The sequence below is a fragment of the Rutidosis leptorrhynchoides genome, chromosome 2 (genome assembly GCF_046630445.1).
Source record: "Rutidosis leptorrhynchoides isolate AG116_Rl617_1_P2 chromosome 2, CSIRO_AGI_Rlap_v1, whole genome shotgun sequence".
Taxonomy (NCBI): domain Eukaryota; kingdom Viridiplantae; phylum Streptophyta; class Magnoliopsida; order Asterales; family Asteraceae; genus Rutidosis; species Rutidosis leptorrhynchoides.
The window spans coordinates 150,386,231-150,402,281 of record NC_092334.1 but is presented as its reverse complement, the minus strand read 5'-3'; the positions used below and the strand labels follow the sequence as shown (position 1 = coordinate 150,402,281).

The following is a 16,051-nucleotide window of genomic DNA, read 5'->3' as shown; positions in this document are numbered from 1 at the left end:
AATCGTAGTCATTTAATAACTCAATCCAACGCCTTTGCCTCATGTTTAATTGCTTCTGGTTAAAGATATTGTAAGACCCTAATATTTATTAAACAGAGATGTATATAGAATACATGAAGTGTGGGTGACCTTGTGTATTTATACAGAGGTCAGGTCAGAGAATGATCTGAGCTTGGTGCGCTCAGCGCACACATGGGGGTGCGCGTGGCGCACTCTTCACTGTAGCCGGATTCTGTTCCTTTTTTAATCAGAAATTTTGAAGGGCTTTTTGGTAATTTCACTTGTGGACGAGTTAAGGCCAGTAGATCAGATCTTGGGGTGTCATTCACTCCAATTCCAACAACCTTATCCTACCCACTTCTATTTTAGAGAGAGAGTGTGAGATTCTTGTGTGAGAAAGCTCAAGCAAAGGAAGAAAGATCTAGTTTTGAGTCTAAGCTCGAGTTATAAAGTTGTTTATCTCCTCTCTAGCTACGTTTTGGTTGTAGTGGTATGTTCTAACTTTGAATTTCTTACTTTGATTTATGTATGGGTTAGGGTTTGGGTAAATGAAGAACATAAAAACCATATTTGGTGATTTTGGGTGTTCTTGGGTAAGATTGAGCCATGAGGACTCAAGAATGACTAACCTAGGGCTTCAAAGTGTTAATTGGGGTTTATGAGCCTAAATTGTTTAGTTAATTACTAGCACACCTAGATGTTTAGTAAATGGGTGTGTAGACCTTAAAATGGTCAAATGGGTAATAATTGACCTAATTGAGAAAGATGGGTATGAAATACCCTAATTATGTATTAGTTAGTGTTGTTGGACCTTAATCACTAGCTTTTAATGATATGTGGTGGTCTTGACATTTAGTGTACGGTTTTGGTGAAAATGGGGCATTTAATGCATTAAGTCATTAAATGCACATGTGTAAGTTGTTGGTATTTAGTCCAACTAGTTTGTGTGTTGATCGAGTACTTATAGTATTAGGTACTTTGCCTTGAAGCTTGCGAAAGTATAAAACATTCACCGAAGGCGTTAAGGTGAGTGGAATGATTATATGCGTATGTATAGAATGTATTTATTTGTATGCTATGGTATGAACCAAAGAGCTGGTAGTGCCATAGTATGTGCGATTGTGCTAAGATGTGAACCAAAGAGCCGGTAGCGTCATAGTACGTGTGTTGTAGTGTGAACCAAAGAGCTGGTAGCACTACATCACGAGTTGTTAGAGTGTGAACCAAAGAGCCGGTAGCACTTTAACGCGAGTATGACTCGGGTTGTGATGTGAACCAAAGAGCTGGTAGCATCATAACCGATGCGTATGGTGTGAACCAAAGAGCCGGTAGCACCATGACGCGAGAATGGTTAACCATGGTTGTGCATTGTATTGTAGCATATTGTATTATGTCGATTATATGTTATTGATTACGCTAGTTGCGGGTTGTTGGAGATTATTAGCTTCGTACTTGTGATGGTTTGCTAATTGTATTGCTAGCGTGTATGCGGTATGTGTGTAAGTGATTGCAAGTAGGTATATTATATATATATATGGGTATAATTATTGCATTCACTAAGCTTTGCTTACCCTCTCGTTGTTTATCTTTTTATAGGCTCCAGCGGAGACAAGGGTAAGGGCATTCGTATGGATTAGAGATCTCGCTTGTTTGTTAGGGGATGCTTTTGGATGTTATAGCTTTTGGAGTTTGACCGAGATTTGGGTAGTTTAACCCTCAAACACCATGCTCATAGTGTCATTTGGAATTTAAACTAGTGTGGTCGAAACTCATATTTCTGTACGAAACTCGTATTACGGCATATGTGGGCCCGATTTCGTAAAACTTATTTTATTATTGAATCGTGTGAGTTTTAACTATTATAACATGTTGTGAAAAGCGTTTCGTCTAAATATGTCAGGAAGTGGGAGATCTTTAATTGAAAATTGACAAAACCGGACAGAAAAAAAAATTAGTTCGCGTGTTTGTTTGGATATTGGGTTGGGTTGTTACAATTGGTATCAGAGTATGGTCTAAGGGATTTAGGTGACTTGAGATAGGTGCCTAGACTTAGACTTTATTGTATATGCGCGTTATGCGAGACTTGTAGGAGACGGGTCGGACCGGGAATTGGTTAGTGCCTAGGGCTAGGTGAACTAACTATGCGCTAATTGTTTTGTGTTGTATTTGCAATCATCAAGCGAGATAGACGTTGTACTAGCGAGTTAATGCGATGTGCTCGCGTAACAATGATTAGCTACCATTGTTACGGGTTCAAATCGTGTCAAACAAGTGATGTACGATGATTGTTGAGCAAGATGGGGCGGTGTGAGATGTACATATATGCTTTAAGTTACGTCTTTTCATTTCATTGTTTAACCTATTTCCGTTTTATAGTATGAAGACGAGAAACGTACTCGAGAACAATGAAGGGGGTACGAGAGAGGATGTCGAGTTTACGGCCAAGGTTGAGGCCATTATGCAAAGGCATCATACGGCCTTCCTAGAGGATGTTAAGAAGATGTTCTTGGATTTGATTGACGAACAAGTAGTTAATTTAGTCAAGGAACAAGTTAAGATTGTTCTTAAAGAGGATAACGTTGGAAGGCGAGACTTCCACTACAAAAACTTCAAAGAAGCTCAACCTCCCACCTTTGAAGGTGAACGAGACCCACTCAAGAGTGCTCGATGGATCTTCGATATGAAGGGGGCTTTTCGTACTAGTGAGTGCCCTCTCGATAAAAAGACGAGGTTTGGTAGTAGCATGATGAGGGGTGATGCCAAGTTGTGGTGGGACGCGAAAATCCAACTTTATGGTGAAGAACAAAGTATGAGTTTGACGTGGGACGAGTTTAAAGAAGAATTTTTCAAGGAGTACCGAACTTCGGCCGATCTTTCAAAGCTTAAGGACGAGTTACGTACTTTAAGGCTAGGGTCAATGGATTTGAACACTCTCAAGTCCACTTTCTTATCAAAGACCCAATTTTGCTCGGAGTATGACGGGAATGATCATATGTTGAAAGAAGATTTCTACCGAACCTTGAATGATAACTATCAAGAAAGGATTAGTAGGAATTCGGTGAAGACTTTTGATGAATTGTTTGATATCGCTAAGGGTTTTGAGTCGCTTTCTCCAAGAAAGAGTGACTTCACCTTTGGCAAACGAAAATTTGAAGCTACTAGCCACTCGAACAAGAAGAGCAAGAGTGTGACCGAGAGCGTCGGTAGTGTGAGAAAGGGGGCTTCTAAGAGTTTTGGACCCACGTGCTACAATTGTGGTCGACAAGGGCACTTAGCCCATGATTGTAAGAACTCATCTTCCAACAAAATCGTTTGTTTTAATTGTAATAAAGAGGGTCACCGAAGGACGGAATGTCCCGATTTGAGGGGTGATCATGTTAAGAAGCTAGAAAAGGTGGCGGGGACGGCGAGGGGACGAAATTACTTAATGACCCATGATGAGGCCAAACAATCAAACGAAGTTGTCTCAAGTACTTTCATGGTTAACTCTAATCCGGCAAGGATCCTATTTGATAGTGGTGCTAATTTATCATTTGTTTCTCCAAGATTCGTGTCTAAGCTTGATAAACCGCTAGCTAAGTTGAGTCATTCGGTAGAAGTTGAAATAGCGGATGGTAAGACGGTGCTAGGGGTTGATGTTTGTAACGATTGTGATATTGTGTTTGGTACCGAAACGTTTAAAATTGATCTTATCCCGATGACCTTGGGTGAATACGATATTGTTGTTGGTATGGATTGGCTCGATCGTTATAGAGCCGATATTGCATGCCATGAAAAATCTATTCGTGTGAAGACCCCAAGTGGGGGAGAGTTAATTATTCACGGTGAGAGACGAAGAAGACTTGTGCCATTATGCACTTATGCACGGGCACGTCATTTTCTTGTTAGTGGCAGCATGGCTTTTCTTACTCATGTAGTTGATACTCGTGAAGAGCCACCATCCATTCGTGAAATTCCGGTGGTTATTAAATTTGAAGACGTTTTTCCGGATGAATTACCGGGTGTTCCGGTGGAAAGACAAGATGAATTTCGCATTGAGTTGGTTCCGAGAGCTACTCTCATTGCTAAAACTCCTTATCGTTTAGCACCAACGGAGATGCAAGAGTTGTTAAATCAAACCCAAGAGTTGCTTGAAAAGGGTTTTATTCGACCGAGTGCTTCACCATGGGGCGCTCCAGTTTTATTCGTGAAGAAGAAGGATGGTAGTATGCGGATGTGCTTTGATTATCGTGAGTTGAACAAGGTGACAATAAAGAATCGTTATCCATTGCCTAGGATTGATGATTTGTTTGATCAACTCCAAGGCGCGACTTACTTTTCTAAAATCGACTTACGGTCCGGCTATCACCAAATGCGAGTCCGTGAGGAAGATATTGAGAAAACGGCTTTTCAAACGCGTTATGGGCATTTCGAGTTTGTAGTTATGTCTTTTGGTCTTACGAATGCACCGGCGGCATTCATGGATCTTATGAACCGAGTGTGCCAACCTATGTTGGACAAGTCGGTGATTGTGTTCATTGACGACATACTTGTCTATTCGAAGAGTATGAAGGAACATGAACATCATTTGCGTGGTGTGTTGAAGACGTTGCGGAAGGAGAAGTTGTATGTAAAATTCTCCAAATGTGAATTTTGGCTAAGGGAAGTTCAATTCCTTGGTCATATTGTGAACAAAGAAGGTATTCAAGTAGATCTGGGGAAGATTGAGACGGTAAAGAGTTGGGGACGACCGACTACGCCTACGGAAATCCAAAGTTTTCTCGGATTGGCCGGTTATTATCGTCGGTTTATCCAAGACTTTTCTAAGATCGCTTCTTCATTGACGAAGTTGACGAGAAAGAACACGAGATTTAATTGGGAGAACGAGCAAGAAATTGATTTTCAATTGTTAAAAGAAAAGTTGTGTCGAGCTCCGGTGTTAGTATTGTCGGAAGGGGTGGAAGACATGACGGTTTATTGTGATGCTTCTTTAAATGGGCTCGGGTGTGTTCTAATGCAAAGAGGTAAAGTCATCGCTTATGCCTCTCGACAATTAAAGGAACACGAAATGAGATATCCGACTCATGATCTTGAGTTGGCGGCGGTTGTTCATGCATTGAAAATTTGGCGCCATTACTTGTATGGTGTCAAGTGTACGATTTATTCGGATCACAAGAGTTTGAAACACCTTTTCGATCAACGAGATTTGAATTATCGTCAACATAGATGGATGGATGTGGTGAAAGACTATAATTGTGGAATACTTTATCATCCGAGTAAGGCGAATGTGGTCGCGGATGTGTTAAGTCGAAAGTGTCAACATCCGGCGATACGAGTAGGATCATTAGGCATGATTATTACTAACGATTTTCTTGTAAAGCTTGGCGAGACTCAAATCGAAGCTTTTGTTAACAATAAGCATGAGGAACGAATCGTGGGACAAACGGAATTTATTACCTTAGGTCCGCATGGTTTGTTATCTTTTCAAGGAAGGGTGTGGCTGCCTAAAATGGGTGATCATCGACGAGTGCTACTTGATGAAGCACATAAGTCAAGGTATTCCATTCACCCGGGCGCAACGAAAATGTATCTTGATTTGAAGAGAGAGTATTGGTGGCCGGGCATGAAACGTGATGTTGTTAAGTATGTTGAACAATGCGCCACGTGTTTGCAAGTGAAAGCCGAACACCAAAAGCCATATGGTAAGTTACAACCGTTAGAAATTCTGAAATGGAAATAGGAGCACATTACCATGGATTTCATCACAAAGTTACCAAAAACGGCGAGAACCCAATTTGACTCGATTTGGGTAATAGTTGATCGATTGACGAAAAGTGCCTTGTTTCTTCCCATTCAGGAAGCTATATCGTCGGAGACTTTGGCTAAGTTGTTTATCAAGGAAGTGATATCAAGGCATGGGGTTCCTATATCAATTATTTCGGATCGAGATACCCGTTTCACATCTCGGTTTTGGGAGAAGTTTCATGAAGATATGGGTACACAATTGAAATTGAGCACAGCATATCATCCTCAAACGGATGGTCAAACCGAACGTACGAATCAAACTTTGGAGGATATGTTACGGGCGTGTATTATTGATTTCGGTGGTAGTTGGGATGAGCACTTACCTTTGGTGGAATTCTCGTACAATAATAGTTATCATACTAGTATCGGGATGCCACCTTACGAGATGCTTTATGGGCGGAGATGCCGAACTTCGATTTGTTGGGGCGAAGTGGGTCAAAGAGAAATTGGGAGTACCGATTTGGTTTTAGAGACGAATAGCAAGATTGATATGATTCAGACTCATTTGAAAAAGGCCCAAGATAGACAAAAATCTTATGCTGATAAGCGTAGACGACAAATTGAGTTCCAAAAAGGTGACATGGTGATGCTTAAAGTTTTGCCATGGAAAGGTGTTATTCGGTTTCGAAAACGGGGAAAGTTAGCTCCTCAGTTTATTGGTCCTTTTAAAATTTTAGCTCATGTTGGTGAAGTTGCGTATCGTTTGGAATTACCCGAAGAGCTTGCCAGGATCCATAACACATTTCATGTTTCCCATCTCCGTAAGTGTCTTGCGGATGATTCATCATGGGTGCCTTTAGACGAGATTGAGCTGAAATGTCCAGTTCATATTGATTATAAACGTTCCATATTAATTTATTTCGTTTTGAGGTTTTGACTTCTATATGAGATGTTTTTCAAAGACTGCATTTATTTTTAAAACAACCATAACCTTTATTTTATCGATAAAGTTTAAAAAAAATTACGTAGATTATCAAATAATGATAATCTAAAATATACCGTTTACACACGACCATTACATAATGGTTTACAATAAGAATATATTACATCAAAAATAAGTTTCTTGAATGCAGTTTTTACATAATATCATACAAGCATGGACTCCAAATCTTGTCCTTATTTTATTATGCAACAGCGGAAGCTCTTAATAATCACCTGAGAATAAACATGCTTAAAACGTTAACAAAAATGTTGGTGAGTTATAGGTTTAACCTATATATTATCAAATCATAATAATAGACCACAAGATTTCATATTTCAATATACATCCCATACATAGAGATAAAATTCATTCATATGGTGAACACCTGGTAACCGACATTAACAAGATGCATATAGAATATCCCCATCATTCTGGGACACCCATCGAATATGATAATTTCAAAGTACTAAAGCATTCCAAATTCTAGAATGGGGCTTGTTGGGCCTGATAGATCTATATTTAGGATTCGCGTCAATTTGGGGGTCTGTTCCCAAATTCTTAGGCTACCAAGCTTAAAAGGGGCATATTCGGCTTCGATCATTCACCCATATAATGTAGTTTCATTTACTTGTGTCTATTTCGTAAAACATTTATAAAATTGCATGTATTCTCATCCCAAAATATTAGATTTTAAAAGTGGGACTATAACTCACTTTCACAGATTTTTACTTCGTCGGGAAGTAAGACTTGGACACTGGTCGATTCACGAACCTATAACAAATATGTACATATATATCAAAGTATGTTCAAAATATATTTACAATATTTTTAATACGTTTTACTGTTATAAGTTTATTAAGTCAGCTGTCCTCGTTAGTAACCTACAACTAGTTGTCCATAGTTAGATGTACATAAATAAATCGATATATATTATCTTGAATCAATCCACGACCTAGTGTATATACATTTCAGGCTAGATCACAACTCAAAGTATATATATTTTTGGAATCAACCTCAACCCTGTATATAGCAAACTCCAACATTACTGCATATAGAGTGTCTATGGTTGTTCCAAATAATATATATATATATATGGGTCGATATGATATGTTAAAACATTTGCATACGTGTCTATGGTATCCCAATATTACATAATATATTAGAATACATGTATAATACAATATAAGTTAGCTAGGATATGATTTGTATAGAATTGTTACAATATTTCCCGTAGCTACAACAATCAAAAAAATATCCAATCTTGTTTTACCCATAACTTCTTCGTTTTAAATCCGTTTTGAGTGAATCAAATTGCTATGGTTTCATATTGAACTCTATTTTATGAATCTAAACAGAAAAATTATAGGTTTATAGTCAAAAATATAAGTTACAAGTCATTTTTGTAAGAGGTAGTCATTTCAGTCGAAAGAACGACGTCTTGATGACCATTTTGAAAAACATACTTCCACTTTGAGTTTAACCATGATTTTTGGATATAGTTTCATGTTCATAAGAAAAATCATTTTCCCAGAAGAAAAACTTTTAAATCAAAGTTTATCATAGTTTTTAATTATCAAACCCAAAACAACCCGCGGTGTTACTACGACGGCGTATGTCCGGTTTTACGGTGTTTTTCGTGTTTCCAAGTTTTAAATTATTAAGTTAGCATATCATATATATATATATATATATATATATATATATATATATATATATATATATATATATATATATATATATATATATATATATATATATATATATATATAATATGTGTTTAGTTGATTTTAAAAGTCAAGTTAGAAGGATTAACTTTATTTGCGAACAAGTTTAGAATTAACTAAACTATGTTCTAGTGATTACAAGTTTAAATCTTCGAATAAGATAGTTTTATATGTATGAATCGAATGATATTATGAACATCATTACTACCATAATTTTAGTAGGTAAACCTACTGGAAATGAGAAAAATAGATCTAGCTTTAAAGGATCCTTGGATGGCTTGAAAGTTCTTGAAGCAGAATCATGACACGAAAACAAGTTCAAGTAAGATTTCCACTTGAAATAAGATTGTTATAGTTATAGAAATTGAATCAAAGTTTAAATATGAGTATTATCTTATTGAAAGTAAGCTAGCAAACTTGGAAGTATTCTTGATTTTATGAAACTAGAACTTATAGAATTTATGAAGAACACTTAGAACTTGAAGATAGAACTTGAGAGAGATCAATTAGATGAAGAAAATTGAAGAATGAAAGTGTTTGTAGGTGTTTTTGGTCGTTGGTATATGGATTAGATATAAAGGATGTGTAATTTTCTTTACTTGTAAATAAATCATGAACGATTACTAATATTTTTGTAATTTTATGAGATATTTCATGCTAGTTGCCAAATGATGGTTCCCACATGTGTTAGGTAACTCACATGGGCTGCTAAGATCTAATCATTGGAGTGTATATACCAATAGTACATACATTTAAAAGCTGTGTATTGTACAAGTACGAATACGGGTGCATACGAGTAGAATTGTTGATGAAATTGAACAAGGATGTAATTGTAAGCATTTTTGTTAAGTAGAAGTATTTTGATAAGTATCTTGAAGTCTTTCAAAAATGAATGAATACCTATTAAAACACTACATGTATATACATTTTAACTGAGTCGTTAAATCATCGTTAGTCGTTACATGTAAATGTTGTTTTGAAGCCTTTAGGTTATGATCATGTTAAGTGTTGTTAACCCATTGTTTATTATATCAAATGAGATGCTAAATTATTACATTATCATGATATTATGATGTATTAATATATCTTAATATGATATATATACAATTAAATGTCGTTACAACGATAATCGTTACATATATGCCTCGTTTCGAAATCCTTAAGTTAGTAGTCTTGTTTTTACATATGTAGTTCATTGTTAATATACTTAATGATATGTTTACTTATCATAATACCATGTTAACTATATATATATATGTATGTCCATATATATAACATCATATAGTTTTTACTAGCTTTAACGTTCATGAATCACCGGTCAACTTGGGTGGTCAATTGTCTATATGAAATCTATTTCACTTAATCAAGTCTTAACAAGTTTGATTGCTTAACATGTTGGAAACACTTAATCATGTAAATAAAAATTTCATTTAATATATATAAACATGGAAAAGTTCGGGTCACTACATGAGCTAAACAATAAGTTAGAGTATATTGAGGAGCCGATTGCTATACTCGATGAGAAGGTCAAAAGGTTGAGAAATAAAGAGGTGAGAACGTTTAAGGTTCAATGGCATCGTAGTAAAGGTTCCGAGTTTACTTGGGAGCCCGAAGAGTTCGTGTTGGTTTACCTTCCCTCTTGTCATGCGGCTTGGATCGCGAGGACACGCTCCGATTCAAGTGGGGGAGAGTTGTAAGACCTTAATATTTATTAAACAGAGATGTATATAGAGTACATGAAGTGTGGGTGACCTTTTTTATTTAAACAGAGGTCAGAGAATGATCTGAGCTTGGTGCGCTCAGCGCACAACATAGGGGTGCGCGTGGCGCACTCTTCACTGTAGCCGAATTCTGTTCCTTTTTTAATCAGATATTTTGAAGGAATTTTTAGTAATTTCACTTGTGGACGAGTTAACGCCAATAGATCAGATCTTGGGGTGACATTCACTCCAATTCCAACAACCTTATCCTATCCACTTCAATTTTAGAGAGAGAGAGTGAGATTCTTGTGTGAGAAAGCTCAAACAAAGGAAGAAAGAGCTAGTTTTGAGTCTAAGCTCGAGTTATAAAGTTGTTTATCTCCTCTCTAGCTACGTTTTGGTTGTAGTGGTATGTTCTAACTTTGTTTTTCTTACTTTGATTTATGTATGGGTTAGGGTTTGGGTAAATGAAGAACATAAAACCCATATTTGGTGATTTTGGGTATTTTTGGGTAAGATTGAGCCATGAGGACTCAAGAATGACTACCCTAGGGCTTCAAAGTGTTAATTGGGGTTTATGAGCCTAAATTGGTTAGTTAATTACTAGCACACCTAGATGTTTAGTAAATGGGTGTGTAGACCTTAAAGTGGTCAAATGGGTAATAATTGACCTAATTGAGAAAGATGGGTATGAAATACCCTAATTATGTATTAGTTAGTGTTGTTGGACCTTAATCACTAGCTTTTAGTGATATGTGGTGGTCTTGACATTTAGTGTACGGTTTTGGTGAAAATGGGGCATTTAATGTATTAAGTCATTAAATGCACATGTGTAAGTTGTTGGTATTTAGTCCAACTAGTTTGTGTGTTGATCAAGTACTTATTGTATTAGGTACTTTGCCTTGAAGCTTGCGAAAGTATAAAACATTCACCGAAGGCATTAAGGTGAGTGGAATGATTATATGCGTATGTATATAATGTATTTATTTGTATGCTATGGTATGAACCAAAGAGCTGGTAGTGCCATAGTATGTGCGATTGTGCTATGATGTGAACCAAAGAGCCGGTAGCGTCATAGTACGTGTGTTGTAGTGTGAACCAAAGAGCTGGTAGCACTACAGCACGAGTTGTTAGAGTGTGAACCAAAGAGCCAGTAGCACTTTAACGCGAGTATGACTCGGGTTGTGATGTGAACCAAAGAGCCGGTAGCATAATAACCGAAGCGTATGGTGTGAACCAAAGAGCCGGTAGCACCATGACGCGAGAATGGTTAACCATGGTTGGGTATTGTATTGTAGAATATTGTATTATGTCGATTATATGTTATTGATTACACTAGTTGCGGGTTGTTGGAGATTATTAGCTTCGTACTTGTGATGATATGCTAATTGTATTGCTAGCGTGTATGCGGTATGTAGTGACCCGAACTTTTCTATGTTTATATATATTAATTGAGATTGATATTTACATGATTAAATATTTCCAACATGTTAAGCAATCAAACTTGTTAAGACTTGATTAATTGAAATATGTTTCATATAGACAATTGACCACCCAAGTTGACCGGCGATTCACGAACGTTAAAACTTGTAAAAATGACATGACGATATATATATGGATATACATATGGTTAACAAGAGATTATGATAAGTAAGTATCTCCATAAGTATATTAACAATGAGTTATATACATATAAACAAGACTACTAACTTAAGGATTTCGAAACGAGACATATATGTAACGATTATCGTTGTAACGACATTTAAATTTATATATATCATATTAAGATATATTAATATATCATAATATCATGATAATATAATAATTTAACATCTCATTAGATATAATAAACAATGGGTTAACAATAATAATTGAGATCGTTAACTTAAAGGTTTCAAAACAACACTTACATGTAACGACTAACGATGACTTAACGACTCAGTTAAAATGTATATACATGTAGTGTATTTAGATGTATTAAAATACTTTTGGAAGACTTCAAGACATATATCAAAACACTCATACTTAATGAAAATGGTTACAGTTACTTTCCCATTCTTTTCTTTCATCAAGAATTCTAGTCGTATTCTTACCCGTATTATACACAGCTTCAAAACGTACTTACTATGGGTATATACCAATAGGAACTAGCATGAGATTCCACTCTTGATTATGTCATGTATGACTAATCAATTTTAACTTCTACCGTGAGCTAGTCAACTAACTAGAACTCCTTTTAACCCCACTCACCACTCACCAATTACCACTCATCATTCACTCCATTTCACTTCCAATTCTCTTTCTAATTCTCTCTCAACACACACACACTATTATGAATGTATTTTTCCTGTAGTTAATCATCATCTTCATCAAAAATCACTTCAAGAATCAAGCTATAATCATCATAGGAAGAACACTTCATGAACACTTCAAAAATCCCTTCAAGTTTACTAATTTACTTCCAAGCTTTCTAATCCATTCCAAGTAATCATCTAAGATCAAGAAACCTTTGTTATATACAGTATGTTATCTTTCTTATTCAAGGTAATATTCATATTCAAACTTTGATTCAATTTCTATAACTATAAACTATCTTAATTCGAGTAAAAATCGTACTTGAACTTGTTTTTGTGTCATGATCCTACTTCAAGAACTTTCAAGCCATCCAAGATCCTTTGAAGCTAGATCATTTCTTGTCACTTCCAGTAGGTTTACCTACTTAACTTGAGGTAGTAATGATGTTCATAACATCATTCGATTCATATATATAAAACTATCTTATTCGAAGGTTTAAACTCGTAATCACTAGAACATAGTTTAGTTAATTCTAAACTTGTTCGCAAACAAAAGTTAATCCTTCTAACTTGACTTTTAAAATTAACTAAACACATGTTCTATATCTATATCATATGCTAACTTAATGATTTAAAACCTGGAAACACGAAAAACACCGTAAAACCGGATTTACGCCGTCGTAGTAACACCGCGGGCTGTTTTAGGTTAGTTAATTAAAAACTATGATAAACTTTGATTTAAAAGTTGTTATTCTGAGAAAATGATTTTTATTATGAACATGAAACTATATCCAAAAATTATGGTTAAACTCAAAGTGGAAGTATGTTTTCTAAAATGGTCATCTAGACGTCGTTCTTTCGACTGAAATGACTACCTTTACAAAAACGACTTGTAACTTATTTTTACGACTATAAACCTATACTTTTTCTATTTATATTCATAAAATAGAGTTCAATATGAAACCATAGCAATTTGATTCACTCAAAACGGATTTAAAATGAAGAAGTTATGGGTAAAACAAGATTGGATAATTTTTCTCATTTTAGCTACCTGAAAATTGGTAACAAATCTATTCCAACCATAACTTAATCAACTTGTATAGTATATTATGTAATCTTGAGATGCCATAGACACGTATACAATGTTTTGACCTATCATGTCGACACATCTATATATATTTCGGAACAACCATAGACACTCTATATGTGAATGTTGGAGTTAGCTATACAGGGTTGAGGTTGATTCCAAAATATATATAGTTTAAGTTGTGATCAATACTGAGATACGTATACACTGGGTCGTGGATTGATTCAAGATAATATTTATCGATTTATTTCTGTACATCTAACTGTGGACAACTAGTTGTAGGTTACTAACGAGGACAGCTGACTTAATAAACTTAAAACATCAAAATATATTAAAAGTGTTGTAAATATATTTTGAACATACTTTAATATATATGTATATATTGTTATAGGTTCGTGAATCAACAGTGGCCAAGTCTTACTTCTCGACGAAGTAAAAAATCTGTGAAAGTGAGTTATAGTCCCACTTTTAAAATCTAATATTTTTGGGATGAGAATACATGCAGGTTTTATAAATGATTTACAAAATAGACACAAGTACGTGAAACTACATTCTATGGTTGAATTTTCAAAATCGAATATGCCCCTTTTTATTAAGTCTGGTAATCTAAGAATTAGGGAACAGACACCCTAATTAACGCGAATCCTAAAGAAAGATCTATTGGGCCTAACAAACCCCATCCAAAGTATCGGATGCTTTAGTACTTCGAAATTTATATCATATCCGAAGGGTGTCCCGGAATGATGGGGATATTCTTATATATGCATCTTGTTAATGTCGGTTACCAGGTGTTCACCATATGAATGATTTTTATCTCTATGTATGGGATGTATATTGAAATATGAAATTTTGTGGTCTATTGTTACAATTTGATATATATAGGTTAAACCTATAACTCACCAACATTTTTGTTGACGTTTAAAGCATGTTTATTCTCAGGTGAATACTAAGAGCTTCCGCTGTTGCATACTAAAATAAGGACAAGATTTGGAGTCCATGTTTGTATGATACTGTGTAAAAACTGCATTCAAGAAACTGATTTCGATGTAACATATTTGTATTGTAAACCATTATGTAATGGTCGTGTGTAAACAGGATATTTTAGATTATCATTATTTGATAATCTACGTAAAGCTTTTTAAACCTTTATTTATGAAATAAAGGTTATGGTTTGTTTTAAAAATGAATGCAGTCTTTGAAAAACGTCTCATATAGAGGTCAAAACCTCACAACGAAATCAATTAATATGGAACGTTTTTAATCAATAAGAACGGGACATTTCACGGTATGTGTGTAAGTGATTGCAAGTAGGTATATTATATATATGGGTATAATTATTGCATTCACTAAGCTTTGCTTACCCTCTGGTTGTTTATATTTTTATAGGCTCCGGCGGAGACAAGGGTAAGGGCATTCGTATGGATTAGAGATCCCGCTTGTTTGTTAGGGGACGCTTTTGGATGTTATAGCTTTTGGAGTTTGACCGAGATTTGGGTAGTTTAACCCCCAAACACCATGCTCATAGTGTCGTTTGGAATTTAAACTAGTGTGGTCGAAACTCATATTTTTGTACGAAACTCGTATTACGGCATATGTGGGCCCGGTTTCGTAAAACTTATTTTATTATTGAATCGTGTGAGTTTTAACCATTATAACATATTGTGAAAAGCGTTTCGTCTAAATATGTCGGGAAGTGGGAGATCTTTAATTGAAAATTGACAAAACCGGACAGAACTGAACTGGGCTTGTGCGCGCCGCGCACCTTAGGGTGTTGCGCGCCGCGCACCCATACTGTATAAAAAAAAAATTAGTTCGCGTGTTTGTTTGGATATTGGGTTGGGTTGGGTTGTTACAGATATGTTGAAGATTTTTATGATCAGTATACACCGTGATTCTAACCCCATAGAGGTAATGTCTCCACATCTTTAGTGCAAATACCACGACTCCTAATTCCAGGTCATGTTTGGTATAGTTCTTCTCATGTTTCTTCAACTGTCTAGATGCATAAGCAATAACCTTTTCACATTGCAACAAAACACATCCGAAACCTTGATTCGAGGCATCACAATAGACTACAAAATCGTCAGTACCTTTAGGTAATGACAGAATCGGGGCTGTGGTCAATTTATCCTTCAGAATCTTGAAAGCAGATTCCTCTTCTTCAGACCACTCAAACTTCTTCCCCTTATGAGTTAGCTTGGTAAGAGGTTTGGCTAGAATAGAAAAATCCTTGATGAATCTTCAGTAACAACCAGCAAGTCCCAAAAATTGGAGAATATGCTTCGCACTCTTAGGAACTTCCCAGTTTTGAATAGCGGAGATCTTTGCTGGATCGACATGTATTCCTTCACAATCAACTACATGTCCGAGGAATTGTACAGTTCACAGCCAAAATTCACACTTAGAGAAGTTAGCATAGAGTTGTTCCTTCTTTGAGAGCTCTAGAATCAATCGCAAATGTTGTTCATGCTCTTTCTAGTTCATGGAGTAGATTAAAATGTCATCGATAAAGAAGATCATGAACTTTTCAATATAAGGCT

At 35.8% G+C, this 16,051-nt stretch overlaps 1 long non-coding RNA gene across 1 annotated transcript; it reads left to right on the top strand.

Moving 5' to 3' along the window:
* The first annotated feature begins 369 nt into the window (after positions 1-369).
* On the top strand, positions 370-15,274 carry LOC139891497 (uncharacterized). Its single transcript, XR_011773686.1, has 3 exons — positions 370-490; positions 974-1,026; positions 14,898-15,274. It is a non-coding gene; the product is annotated as an uncharacterized lncRNA (long non-coding RNA).
* The last annotated feature ends 777 nt before the right edge of the window (positions 15,275-16,051 follow it).